The sequence below is a fragment of the Myodes glareolus genome, chromosome 25 (assembly GCF_982192425.1).
Source record: "Myodes glareolus chromosome 25, mMyoGla1.1, whole genome shotgun sequence".
In the NCBI taxonomy this organism is placed as follows: domain Eukaryota; kingdom Metazoa; phylum Chordata; class Mammalia; order Rodentia; family Cricetidae; genus Myodes; species Myodes glareolus.
The window spans coordinates 12,849,810-12,865,403 of record NC_142050.1 but is presented as its reverse complement, the minus strand read 5'-3'; positions in this window follow the sequence as shown (position 1 = coordinate 12,865,403).

Here is a 15,594-nt window from a genome sequence, read left to right as displayed (position 1 = left end):
GCCTCAAGTCAAATCAGTCATTACTTGGTTCTCCCATATTCTTTATGCCACTCCTTGCCCTAGCATATCTTGTAGACAGGACAACAGTGTAGATCTAAAGTTTGTTGCTGTTTTGGTGTTTATGTTTCTCATTTGGTAGTGTCCAGAACACCTTTTGAGTACCAGATATTCTAGCACTTAGGTTTGAAGATTCTATGTAGGCACAAGTTAAACTTCTCCATTTTCAATGTGTTCTGTAGGTGTTGTCTTCAGCAATGGGGCCTTGCTGTGTCTTTGAGGAGAGCAACTTTTATAGTCTTGGCAATGCCCGGGGTTGTCTGTGGACTCCCATGGGACTACTTTGGCTAATAACTCAATTATATGTAACTGAATCCCAGTACTGGAAACTTCATTTGGTGAAAAGAGATGGCCAACTGGGACTCTGTGTTCCCCATTATTTGGCAATTTTATTTAGGTTGCCTTTACATATGTGTTTATTTTAGGAAGTTTCTACTCTGTTAGGTTTCTCTACTACTTCTAAAATGACCCATAATTTTAACTGTCTTTCCCTAATTTACTTTGTCATCTCCATCTCCTCTCACCCTCTCCACCTGATCCTTTCAATCCAGCTACCCCATTCATCTGAATATACATATACATACATATATATATGTGTGTGTGTGTGTGTGTGTGTGTGTGTGTGTAATATCCTATTTCCCTTTCCTAGGGAGATCTATCTGTCTGCCCTAGAGCCTTACTTTACACCTAGGTTGTGTAGTTCTACAGATTGACTTTACAACTAATACCCACATTTAGTTGATACACACCATATTGATTTTTGGGAGTCTGGGTTACCTCACTCAGAATGATTATTTTTGTACATCCATCCATTTACCTGCAGATATCATGATTTCATTTTTAACGACTAAATAAATAAATAAATCAGTCACATTTTTTATCTAATTATCTTTTGAGGGTTAATGGGGTGTTTACAAATTCTGGTTATTGTTAATAGAGCAAGGATGAACGTGATTGATAAACTGTATCTGAGGTAGGATGAAGCATCCTTGGGTTTATGCCCAAGAGCAATATAACTTGATCTTGAGGTAGAGCAATTCCCATCTTCCTGAGGAACTGCCACACTGAGTTCCATAGTGGTTGTTTGATTGTGCACCCCCACCAGCAATGGGTGAGTTTTTCCCTTACGCCACATATGACCAACATGAACATTTGTTTTATTGATCTTAGACATTCTGAGAGGTATAAGATTGACTCTCAAGTAGCATTTCCCTGATGGCTAAGAATGATGAAGAGCCATTTGAATTTTCTCTTTTGAAAATTCTGTTTAGATCTGTTCTCCATCTTTAAATTGTGGTTTCTGTTTTCTTGAAGTTTATAAACAAATATAGCTTGAGTTCTTTATATATTTTGACATTAGCTCTGTATCAGATATGTAGTTGGTAAGCACTGTTGACGTTCTGTAGGTTGCTGTTTTTTCCAAATAATGGTGTCCTTTGCCTTATAGTAACCTTTCTAGTTTTGTGAGGTTCCATTTAGCAATTGTTTATCCAATGAGTTCAAGCTGTTCCCCAGTTCCTCCTCTTTCAGGTTCTGTGTATCTGCTTTTATGTCGAGGTCTTGGATCCATTTGTACTTGAGCTTTGTGCAGTGTGATAACTGTGCATCTATTTGCGTTCTTCTACACACAGACATCCAGTTTGAAGAGTCCCATTTGTAGAAGATGCTGTCTTTTTTCTCGTGTATATTTCTGGCTTCTTTATCAAAAATCAGGTGGCCACATGTGTGTGGATTTATGTCTGGATCTTCAATTCAATTTCAATGATCAATATGTGTGTGGGTGTTTTTTTTTTTTGTGCCAGTACTATGCAATCTTTATTACTACGGCTCTGTATTTCAATTTGAAGTAAGGGATGGCAATACCTCTAGCAGTTCTTTCATTATTCGGGGTTTTAAAAAACCCCTTCTGGGTTTCTGTCTTTTCCCATATGAAAATGAATATTGTCCTTTAAAGTTTCAAGCATGTGCTTCACTGTTGATATCAACCCAGACCATGGCTGCAACACAGTCACAACACAGACACGACCTCAGGCTGAAGCCTAGGCCCAGTTGACACCACAGTCACAGGTTGCTGCACAGGGTACTTATATCTGCCAGGCTTCCCCTCCCCCACCAGAACCCAGGTTTCGGCACAGTTTTCAATAGTAACAGGAACCACAGACATCAACATAGTCCCAGGTTGCAGCCCAGAGCCAGGAAGTCTCAATGTCTCCAGGTGGCAGAGTTATCCACCCCATCTGTATGACTCTGGTGTCATCGTGACTCTCTGGTACCAACATGGTCTCCAGTGTCCATTGGGACCCTAGAACAGAAAGGCTGTCCTCGCCCTTCATAGGAGACCTGGCTCCCTACACTTGGGAGGGCCCTCCAGCTCCTCACCTTAGGCCTGGATGAGTTGGCTCCACTCATCACCTAAAAGATGTGGTCCCAGCAGCCTGGACAGACTAATTCAGCTGCCAACTGGACACACGCCAATATCTGCCCCATCTATAATCTGATGTAGTGGTTGAAGGAACTGATGTTGTGAAACTATAGCTATAGGATCTTCACGATTCAAGGTGAAAGCAGAATATCAGGAATGCCTTGAGGGTCTAGTAATTGATGGTGTACCAAAACCAGAGGCCTTGAACCAATCCAACAACTCATTACGCAAGGAACATTAGCAAGTAACACTGGACAACAGGGTGTACTGCCTGACACACAGCAGCTCTCAGTGCTAAGATGCAAGGGCAAGAGAGGAGTCAAGTGTTTTCCATTTTCTTTTATTTTTTAAATTGTTTATTTGTAATCTGTTTTTATTACTTTCTAACTTTTCTTTGTGGGGCAACAAGAGCAAGGAACAGATATAAACGAACTGGGAGATGAGCAGAATTGGGGTACATGATGTGAAATTTCTGAAGAATCAGCTAAAAAAAATCTAAACACTGAAAAAATGTTCCATTTTGGTTAATGTATTAATAATTGTTTATGTTTATAAAATTCAGTGTTACTTGTCAATATACCTATAGAAAAATGTACTGATAAAATCTAGCTTCCACTCAGTTGTGAACTGCATATTTAGCTTTATATCAATCTATATATGCTTCCCCACTTTTTCCATATTCACAGTAGAGAATATATTATCAAGATTGAAATTCAAACAGGGTGTATAAATAATAAGGAAATTGAACACATTAACACACCTTTCTTACATTGCTCAAGATATACTTTATATCAGAGATGATACCAGGCATTGTAATTCAAAGTTAAATAGAATTCCATGTCTAAACTTGAAGATTCTAGTATCTATAAGAGCATAGGCATTCAGATAATATACATTTATTGAACACTTCTACAACTCCGTTACAACTTGTCACACTAAGAACGTTTAATCAGAATAAGTAACAGTAGTAGTAGTGACCATATAAAAATGTCTCACAATGAAGGCTGCTTTGCATAGATCAGCATGTGATATTTTTCCTTACTTATTTAGTGTTTGCGGGTGTGCAATGCTTATAATGAGTATTTCCCCATATACATGAATACTTCAGTGAAATGTCAATGCCCATTGTCTCACGGTATTGGTTTGATAGTATGGCAGGCTTTACCTCGTTAAATTAGAGCCATTTTCACTAATGGGTAAACCTTAAAAGAGAACAGCAGATTCCCAGACAAAGGACTGAAGACATGGTTAGGGAAAGAAACATCATTTTAAAGCCAGAAGGCAATAAGAAGGATGAGAATTGTAGTTGTCAAGTACACATTTTTACAAAGGAGATAGAAGGAGCAGATAGATGGTGAGTATAGTTAAGAAAATATTACATATTCGAATGGTGTAAAGAGAAGGGATTGGATGCCATGGACAATTAGAGGATGCAGAGATTACTGTTGTTAAGTACCAAGGGAAAGGGTGAGATGTGAGAAATTCCAAGCTCCTGAGTTGGATGGGTATGTGCATCATTTAAAGGGATGAGGAGGTTAGAGAGAAAGATAAAGATTTCAGCTTGAGATAGAGTAATGTTGAGTTATTTTTCAAACATAAATGTGCCCAAGTTTCCAAAACAGACGTATATTCCATTCTGGGGCTCAGAAAAGAAAGTTGGACAGAAAAGAGCAATAAAAGAGTGTGTATACTGTCAAATTCTTGGTAGTACATGGAATCGTGGGAAGCCATCTGCTCAGGCAGAAGCAGAGAGACTGAACAGAATGAGGACAGATGGCAAAGGGCTGGCGATAGCAAAATCAATGGGAGTAGAAAAGAATCGTGGACGAGAGAAAAGTGAGACACCAGGAGATGGGTGGTGTTTTATGAAAGCAAGAAGATGACACTTGTCTCAGACAGACCATAGTTAAATTACTATGGGCATGAAATATACAACCAAATGAAAGAGAAACACCTATCGTGATAGTAAAAATGCCAGGGAAATGCATTCTTCTTTCTCTCATAAAAGCTATTTGTTTCAGTCCAGTTCTTATTACTTTGAATTTAATGATGATGAGGTAATTTTTTGAGACTTCTATCTTTCTAGACGAGTTATTAGATGTTTGTTTTATATTTAAATAAGTATTTACTTTCCTTTTCAAGTTCCCATAAAATGTTCTTGAAAGATAAACAACATTGCATTCAGATGTTATAGTGCAGGATGTTGTCAAAATATATTGCTAAAATTATTAAAGAATTATTTCATTCATAAAAGAAGGGGCTGTATTATTCTGAATAGTGTTGGCAACATTTTAGTCATTTAAGTTTGAGCATCTCCTTTAAGGTTGCTAAAACATAGCCTTGGTAGAATGAAACCAATGTTTCAAGAACGGGCACTCTTAGTTCAAAATGCTCCAAATCCACACTTGAAAAAGATGCATGTCAAATGATTTTTTTTAAAAAAATGAAACCTCATAATTCTCTTAGTACAATTTAAGAATGTAACAGCAACAATAAAATAATACTGTGTGTTTTTTGTTGACCAGGAAGCGACATGCATTTTAAATTTAGACATTTGACCGGGCACAGTTGCATGTCTGAGGCAAGATTAATGTTTGCCCTGTCAGAACTGACCTGATGCTAGAACTATTTTAAGCACTAGAAATAAAGGAGCGTGAAGGTTGCCAAATACTAGGTGCCATCTAGTGGTCATTGACAGTTAAAACAAATATTGAGAAGATTTCAAGGGTTTTGTTTCTTCCATAGACACAAAAATGAATGCACAAATGAATATACAGATATACTTGCATGTGTATATTGACATTGTAGTAATTATATTTATCATATTCTGAATGAAACAATCTATTTATTGCTATCTTTAAAATATTTACGTTTATATCCAGACAAATAGAAATTATGCTTCATGATCATTGCTGTCTGGGTTAAAATGTTAGTTAGGTTGATATTGCAAGTTTGGATCAAGACATTTTCTTACTTGATTTTACAATAAGGAATGTTTATGCATCAGTACTTCCTCAATTAAAATGGACTCTGAAAAAAATATGTTTATTTTCGGTGGGCTTAAATTTATATTCTACTTTTCTTCTCTAAATTACTGAGGATTTTAGAGAATCCTTCCAAAATAGTTAACTAGAAGAATTTGAAAAATATTAATAACTTTTATAGTTAGTCATGTTTAATGTAGAAAACATATAACTTTTGGTTTGTATAGATGATCAAGTTTTCTGAGAATCTTCAGCATTGTGGAATTCTTAAACAGGACAAGTTTAGATCTATTGAGAAACTTAAAATTTTCAAATTCTATAGTAAAAAATCCTTATTCCTAAAACTTGTTGAAAGGTACAGCTTAGTAAGTTATTGTTTTTCTGATATATTTTTAATAAGCTTACTAATTTGTGATATATTCAATACCAATACTGTAATAGTAACAAAAGTATATAAAGAAAAAGCAAATGAAATGACATCTTATTGTGCTAAATGAAAGTAAAAATTGAAAAAGACCATCATTTTCCTCAGTATCAGGACCCATTGCATTCACATACACTTTTGCACCATTATGATACATTGCAACTTTGTTACTTTAGCAATAGTTCATTAGTCATTTCTCTTGAGGAGTCATGTTCTATTTAGAAGCTTGTACATCACTTACATAATAAAGCAGAAGCTCCATGCTCTTTCTGCAATGTAGTTCAGAAGGACACTGTGTGTTTATAGCAGAACAGGTGAACACAAACAAAATGGAATATTTAGGACTTATCCTTCAGAACAGACTTATATAATATGCATGGCTGTAAGTCGCATTGCCAGTCAACAGGAATTTATTGACTATACACTATACAAATGAAAGCAGGGATATATTTGTGACAATACATGCAATGTTACCACCTTTAAAATCATTACATGTTAGTGATACCTTCACAACAGACCAATAGATTGACAAAAAGTCATCTAAAATAAACTCCAGCTAGAAAATAAAGTCATGGTGGGGTAGATAATGAGTGACTCTGTATAAAACAGATAGACAATTAAGGAGTCCTTGATAACTTTTTTGACAATTGAAAATATTGAAAAGGCTGATATGCAGACACTTCCAAAGTTATTTACTAGTGGCATTCAGACCCCATGCTGCTGTCCTGAGATAACATCTGTCTCCAAATTGTAAAAGTCAAATGCTAAGGAAAGTATTGTCCCATCAGTATAACCCAGAGCCTCCATACCCAAACTTGGGAAAGATTTGTGTAACTTGGTCTGGAAACATTAACTTAATAAAATGTAACAGACTTATTTTATTTTATTTTTTTTTAGCAAGGGTTACAATGAATCTTACTTTCAGGATGGGTCTGGGGTCTCCTAAGAACTTCTGAACAGGATTTTTGAGCTTTCTAGTGACACTGAATTGCTCAAGTCACATTCATTCTCTTGGTTTGTGTCTCCAAGCTATACACTTGGACGGAAAACAGAGGCAACTTGTTTGCTGCACTTGTCCTGATTCTAATTTTAACTTCATAATATTGAGGTCAGCGAGCCATGGTTATGGAGAAAGAGCACAGATCTTTCACCCTGGATGAACATGTGACTGAAGTGCTCAGTTGGCAAGCTGCTTTCCCAGGGAGCCACTGGACAGCACTGGAGGGGAAATGCTCTACCCTGGCCTTCTTCCAGAGCATGGCCAGAAGTCTCACACCTGTGACAAATCAGTCTTGTCCAGATCATCTCCAGTTACAGAATATAACTTTAACTCTGGGAGCGTCCATCATAGCATCTTGTTGCTAAAATCTTGGTAAGGTAATTTAAGGTCAGTTTTCTCCATCTACATTCATTTAATCAAGAGAAGTGGCTTCATCTTTGCCGTATCAAACACTAGGGATCATGGATAAATGTGAAAAAGGGAGTTATTGAATTTAGAGCACAGTAGAATTCAAATTTAAATAGCAAACACTCAAAAATTAGAGAACAGTGGTGGGTTCATATTATGGTGGATGGTGTGTGATACATAAATCTGCCTAATTATGATCAGAGTATACTATGCCCCCCACAGCATTCTTAATCCTTATGAGTACTTTGTATAGCTTAGATAATAAAATACAGAATAAATAGTATAGTTTTAAGCTTGAGCTGGTAACACTGCAGCTCTTTTCCAAGCTTGAAAATACAAAGGACTGATAAATTAAAATAATAGATTGTTGGAGTCAAGCAAAAATTTCAACATGCCATAAGCTTATTGGTAGCTAGCTATTTGAAACACAATAATGTATGTAAATCTCTCTTTAGGTACTGTATAATCATCAATAGGATTTCCATTTTTTGTTGTAAAAATCCTTTCTTTATTGAAGAGGCTAAACATTTACTAAATATACTCTTTGAAATTATACAATTGTACTTTCATTCTTGCCTGTTGTAAGGGTGAAATATGACATGCATACTGAGACTATGTTCTTTCAGTACCTTACAGAATGTCATTCCATAAACAGAAAGTTATATTATTATTACAGATGTCCACATGACTCAGTTATATTTGTATAATCCTCATCATATTTTTAGCACAATTGACTCTCTAGTAGCATAGGATTTCACAGTGGGGGTAGCAGTCTAGGGAACTGGGAGTCCTTCTCCTCAAAACTTGTGTGATTATGGAATCAGAGCTCTAGATTATAGTGGAGTCACAGCAGAATAGATGCCAAGCCAAGGTTGGACTGCAATGAATGTCAGCTTTGCCACATTATCTTCAATTTTAAAATTTTATGACAAAGATGATCAAGTGCAGATGAGACTATGAGTGATTTTTTTTTTGGTAAGGCATGCAAATTTTTGTTTTCATCCTTAACAGGTAAATATCACAACATTTGCAATGTAACAATAAAGTTGCTAGGAGAACTTAGGGAAAGTGGAAAGTATACCCTTGGAATTAAAAAGGAAATACAATGCTGTAGAACAATGCTACTGTATACTGTAAAGATTTGTCATTTGTATTGGTTTAATAAAACACTGATTAAGCAGTAGCCAGGCAGGAAAGTATAGGTGGGGCAACCAGTGTAGGAGAATTTTGGGGAGAGGAAAGGCATAGAGTCAGTCACCAGACAGATGCAGAGAAAGCAAGATAAAAATGCCTTACTCAGAAATGGCTCTAAATCACGTGACTAAACATACATATGAATTATGGGTTAATTTAATTTGTGAAAGCTAGTTAGTAATAAATCTGAGCAATAGGCCAACAGCTTATAATTAATATAAGCCCCTGTGTGTTTAATTGGGACTAAACAGCTTTGGGACTGGGCATGACAGAAGCTTCCATCTACAAATGGTACCCAATGTGGGGCTGGAACCAATGACTGAGACTAAGAGTCTCTTGCTCTACCAGCTGAGCTAGACAGGCTATTTTATTTTTCTGATCTTCAGCTTGAACCCTGATATCTGTCTCCGGGTTTTTGTTATTCATGCTACAATACCATGGACCTGCCTGATATAAAAATATACTTTAATCTATTAGAAATATAACTACTAAAAAGAGAAAAGTTAATGATGATAATTATATTGGAAATATACTATAGAGGTTTTATGGGTTCCTCTAAAGAACCCTGACTAATGCAGGAAGCTATATAGGCATTGATAGGCTTGGAAGTCATTGAAGATAGCCACTCTCTTTAGCCTGGCAATCTAGTCTACTTCCAATATTCACAAGGATAACTATATGCTTTTCTTAGGGTTCACCTTCTTATTTAGCTTCTCTAGGACCACGAATTATAGAAGTGATGAAACAATTGAGTAAGAAAATAAAAGTTTATAAATACAAATAGTTTAGCTTTGTGGATACATTGTTGAACTCTGTATACTCTTCAAAAATAAAATCTATAGAATTATATTTTAAAATTATAATTGTTGATGTAAATTTTTCCATTTTGAATTACTTCAATCACAAATCAAACATTATTTGTTGACATTATTTCCCTCTTAGGAATCATACATATTTAAAGTATGCCAAGGAGCACCTTGCATGGCCAGGGCTGAGATCATAAGTTCAGTATATTCATGTGGCTAGGATGCTTTTTCTGTTCCTGGGAAGGTTCTACAACTTAGAAAGAAGTTCTTACATTTAACTTCACATGAAAATGGGAACTTTATCACAAGTCTTATCGACTAACTTCTGAGATTTTTATCTATACCTATGATTACAGGAGGGATACAAAGACCCGAGTGTGAGAAGAAAGAAATGCTTGAGACTTCCTCCCTCAGATTCCTAACAGCTCTTTGCAATCTACACTTTGAAGATCTTATATACTCTTGATCTCTAAGTGTTGGCTCAGCAAATTTGGACGAAGTCCTCCACCAGTAATCAGTGCTTCCTCAGTCACTTTAAAGTGTGCTTCAGGTACCTTATATTCAATAAATAAATTTGTATTTTTTTACATTCTTCATATTGGTATATAATTATTCACAATAGGTCTTTTGATTTGCTTTTTTAGTTTCTCCAGAATTTGCTGTAATATGTCTAGCTGCATTTCTCATTTTACTCATTTGAGATAAACATTTGCACTCACACAGACTGTGACAGCATTTGCAACACCTGTACCAGCTCAAACCAGACCAAACCCCAGCACTGGGAAGAGGAAATGCACACAAAACCCTACCCCTGACAAAGAAGCTGTTTGAAATCTTTCTTTTATCTTCTTAATTAATCTAGCTAAAAATCTGACAAATTCTCACAATATACAATGCACCATGATTGAATCAATAAGAAATAGGCTAATACCAATGAAAGATTGAAGTAGTAACTAAAAACTTGCCAACAAAGAAAAGCCCAGTATAAGATGGTTTTAAAAAGTACTCAAAGAAAAACTGATGCAAATTCTCCTTAAAGTCTTTGATGAGTGACAGACATGACTTCCAAATTCATTTTGTGAAGTCGCTGTCATGGTTAGATTAATCTGTCACAAAGGAAAGCTATGGATGTATAACTCTGATGGACATAGATGCAAAGCCCTCAATGAAATCCTTATAAATGAAATAACACATGAGAAAGACTGCATACCATAACCAGATGACATTTCACCCTGAGATGCAAATTTTTTTATCCCAGGCAAACCAATCAATATGTTCCTTATTTGAAAATGGAAGACAGAGACCACATAACTATTTAAGTAAATGAATAAATATATCTAATAAGTTCAGCAACCATTCATGATAAAAATTCTAAAAAATTGCTATCAAGATAAACATGCCCTGTGTGAAAAATACCATTGATGACAACCAAAAGACAAAACACTGTCATTCGATCAATTTTTAGTATAAGGCAAGGATGCCTACACTCACCATTGTTTTCAATATATTCCTCAAAGTGCTAAGTAAGGCAGGAATGAGTTAATTTTTCCTAGTAAGCAATTCTCTCTCTCTCTCTCTCTCTCTCTCTCTCTCTCTCTCTCTCTGTGTGTGTGTGTGTGTATGTGTGTCTCATGTACACACACACTCATGCACCCACCTACACACCCCCGCACATACACAAACCTGAACAAGAACTAATAGGTGAATTCAGTAAATTCAGAGGATTCAAAACCCATACATCAATCTGGGTAACATTGTCTTAATATAAATAAAGAGTTAACTGAAAACTTTGAAAAATAAATTTAAAAACATCTTATTTACCATAACATAATAACAATAAATTTTGCCTGGGCAGGGGTGGCACTCCCCTTTAATCGCAGCACTCTGGAGGCAGAGGCAGGCAGATCTCTGTGAGTTCATGGATGGCCTGGTCTAGAGAGCGAGTTCCAAAACAATCAGTGCTGTTACACAGAGAAACCCTGTCTTGAAAAACCAAACCAAACCAAACCAAAACAAAACACAATAAGTTTCTTAGGCATTTTAAACAAACAAACAAAAAAGATGGAAAGTCTGTGCTCGGAGAAGTAAAAGACTGATGGAAGTAGTTGAAAAGGACATAAATCAATGACATGATATCGGGTGCAATGAATTAGAAAAATCAATGCTGTTTAAACACTCATATTAACTCAATGTGATGCACTAATTAATTAAAATAATTCAAAATTTCAGTGGCATATTTTGCTTTGTTCTGTTAATAATAAATTGTTCTTTGCAAATTTAAACATGTGTATAATACACTCTAGTCTTTCTTCCAGCGTCTGTTATTTCCCTTCTATTGTTTTCCCTCACAATTCTCTTTCTCATATTCACAACTTTTTTCATTTGTTTTATGTCCCACAGAATTTAGCTAGAGTCAGATGTGTGACTATGGGCTTAGAGCTATTAATTGTAGGTTTTTGTTTTTGTTTTGTTTTTCGAGAAATAAGAAAAATTCTAAAATTCATATGGAACCATAAAAGAAACTGAGTTGCTAAAGTATCTTAAGATAAAGCAAGTTAGAGGCATCAACTTTCTGCTCCAAACCACATTCCAATGCTTTGATAATTAAAGCAATCTAATGCTGGCATTAACAAAATGAGCACAAGGACAAGTGGAACAGATCAGAGATTCCAGAAGGAAACTATGGCATACATAATTATTTTCTACCAGTGCATCAAAAGACACAACAGAAAGATATAATTTCTTCAGTAAATTATGCTAGGAAGACTTGGCATGCAAATCAAAAGGAATTATATTGAAATATATATATTTGTATTAAACTAGGACAAAAGCGCTGTCATGGGATGCAGCTCTTCTCTGTATACAGTGAAAAGAAATAGACACCTTATTGAAACATCTTCTTTCCCATACTTCTTGTGATATTATGCATAATACCCAAGTGTTTGCCAATGGATGAATCAATAAATAAAAGCAAATGAAATGTTAAACAATGAATTTAACAAGGTGTGGTGGCACACGACTTTAATCCTAGCACTTGAGAGACAGAGACTTGATGGTATATGCAAGTTTCAGGTTAACTTAGCCTACATAAAGAGATAATGTCTCTAAGATGAATGAATGAATGAATGAATGAATAAATGTTTATGAGTAAAATCAAATGTAACCTAGCCTTTAAAAATGAAATCCTCCAACCTTAACTATGTTAAGGGAAAAAAGTCAGAAAAAGTAATTCTGCAAGATTTACAGAGTCTAATGAAATTCAAATGCATAGAATCATAAAGTTTGTTACAATGAGGTTGGGTGGAAATTAGAAAGCTGCAAATGAAAAAAATGCAATATTGCAGTTTTGTATGATAAATCTAAAGACTTAAGGCACAGCATATAGCTATAACTGATAAAATCTTATATATACCTCAAAAGAGGTTAAAAAGTAGAACTTTGTTGCTTTTATCACATAAGGCACCTACTTGATGTATATTAATTTGTTATATTGTAGAAAACATTTTGCCTTGCAAATATTCCAAATATATTCAACATACAATATTCCCCTAATGTGCAGTTTGTTTCCTATAGTTTTCATTATTTATGATTAACCGCTTATGTAATATTAGATAGAAAATTGCAGAAACACAAAAGTTCATGGTCTAAATTGCGTGCTAACTCTTCTAAGTATCTGATAAATCTTTGTGACTCACATCTCCTTGTCCCATGTGACTCTTTCCTTAGGCTAAGATATCTACACTGTGAATGATACTTATCTGAAAGTCAGAGTATTAGTTTCATTTCTTTGGTTGTAATAAAACACCATGACCAAGACAACTTATAAAAGAAAGAGTTTCTTGGGTTTATAGTCCCAAAAGATTAAGAGAGTTCATTAGGAGAGGAAGTACGGTAACAAGCACACATCTTCAAACCAGGCATGAAGCAGAGAGTGACTCGGGAGTGTTCCTGCCTCTAGTGGTGGGCTTTCTTTAACAATGCTGCATCTCTCTGCTTCCACAAATTATTCTACCAACTAGGGACCGAATGCTCAAATATCAGGGCCTTTGGGGGTATGGGACATTTCTCACTCAAACTGTCACATTTGATGACGGAAAGTGCATTTTGCCTAACCCATGGTGTCTCTACAGTCTTTCTCAATCCTGATACTGTTTAAATGTCCAAAGTTGCTTATGAGATTCAAGATAATAACTTAATGTAAACCCCTTGAGAATTCAAAAGCAATTTACATATTCACAACACATAATGACACAAAGTATGCATGACAATTCACACATGGTTAAGTAGAGGCATAGTAAAAAAAATACTGGACCAAAGCAAGACCAAAACACAGCAGGACAGACATCCAATCCCATAACTCCTTACTCAGAGACTGGGACTTTATTTTCAGAGGGTTTAGAGGGCTTTGTCATTCTAGGCTTGCTGCCTAAGACACACACCTCTCTGTTGGACTGGTTCTACTCTTCACATGTGACTTCCTTGTCCCATGTCTCATGATGGTGGCATTCCAACATCTTGGAGTCTCCAGTGCAACTAACTCAAGTTTTATTTCTCATCTGTATGAATTGTCCTCTCTTAACTCTTGCAATCTCCAGGCCTTCACACAGGGGCTCCTCTGCCACATGCTTTCTGGCCTCAGCAGCCCTGTAAAACCATAGAATGAGAATTCATGAACCCTTTTCTCTTGTATCCTTCACTGCTCTAAAGTCAGTACCACATGGACAACACTGGCCAGATTCCACTGTCATCCTACCTTGGACCCTAGCCTGCTAGACGCAATCAGAACAGCAGGTTTGTTTGTTTGTTTATTTTAGAGTTGCTTTCTAAGAGCAGAAAGAAGTGCCTCTTTGTTCCTTTGCAGAGTAAGCCTCTTTTTAATGATGGGAGGCAGCACTTTAAAATTATAAAACCCTTTTTAGAACATGTATTGGCTGTAATATTAAGCTGCCCAGTGTTTCTAAAGTTTATATTTTTCTGCTTTGTTTGCTCTTTTTTATTGTAGATCTGTCTAAACATTATCAATAATAATAATTCTAGAGAATCAAATTATGCAATCTTGAAAATTTCTCTGTTGAAGATATTAATGTATTACTTATTTTTCTTCATTTTTTATCCAGTTTTCTCTGTGCAACAGTCCTAGCTGTCCTGGAACTAGCTCTGTAGATTAGGCTGACAGACTCACAGAGATCCACCTGCCTCCCAAAGGCGATCACCACCACCACCCCGGCTAACTTTTAAATACAGTCTTAGGCAATTTCTCAGGACTTGTGCAGAACAAAGCCAGATGTTTTGCTACATTACCACAGGAATGGGCTCTAGCCTAGTTGCTAATACTGTAGACCTCAGCAGCCTCTTGAGTTGCACCTCTGTAGTCCACCTTGCTTTCAATACTGCTTTCTTCCAGGCTCCTACTAGAGTAGCCTTTTAAGCTCTGCTTACACCATTGCACTCTCTTTCTAGCCCATAGTTCCAAAGTCTTCCAAAGTCATTCAAAAACGGGGCCACATTCTTCTACTTGTAGTAATTTAAAAATGCGCCACAAAGAGAAGTCACACAAAGCAACAAGCTCACAAAGAAAGTTTATTGGAAGAGGAGACAGAAAGGGCAGAAAGGGGGGCAAAGAGGAGACAGAGACAGGTCCCTGGAGACAAGAACAGAGGAAGAGAAAGAGAGAGAGGAGGGAGAGAGAGAAAAAGAGAAAGAGATGGGAGGGGGGGCAGGTCCACCTTTTGAAAAGAAGCCTAGCAAAGGTGCGCAGGAGGTATTCTTAGTGAGTTCAACTGAGGCTGTATCCCTTCAGGACCCCAGCGGCTACTGTCTGAATACTAATACTACCTACTTATTACTTCACTGTTACTGCTATAAAAGACCGTTGTTCAACTATGTTCATAGCAGCGCTATTTGTAATAGCGAGAACCTGGAAACAACCTAGGATACCCCTCAATAGAAGAATGGATAAAAAAGGTGTGGAACATATACACTTTAGAGTTTTACTCAGCGGTAAAACACAATGACATCTTGAATTTTGCATGCAAATGGATGGAAATAGAAAATACTTTACTGAGTGAGATAACCCAGACCCAAAAAGATGAATATGGTATGTACTCACTTATAAGTGGATTCTAGCCATAATTAAAGGACATTGAGCCTATAATTCGTGATCCTAGAGTAGCTAAATAAGAAGGTAAACCCAAAGAAAATCATGTAGTTATCCTCGTGGATATTGGAAGTAGACAAGATTGCCAGGCAAAAGTTGGGTGCACGGGGGTTGGGGTGGCGTGGATGTAAGGGGAGATGGG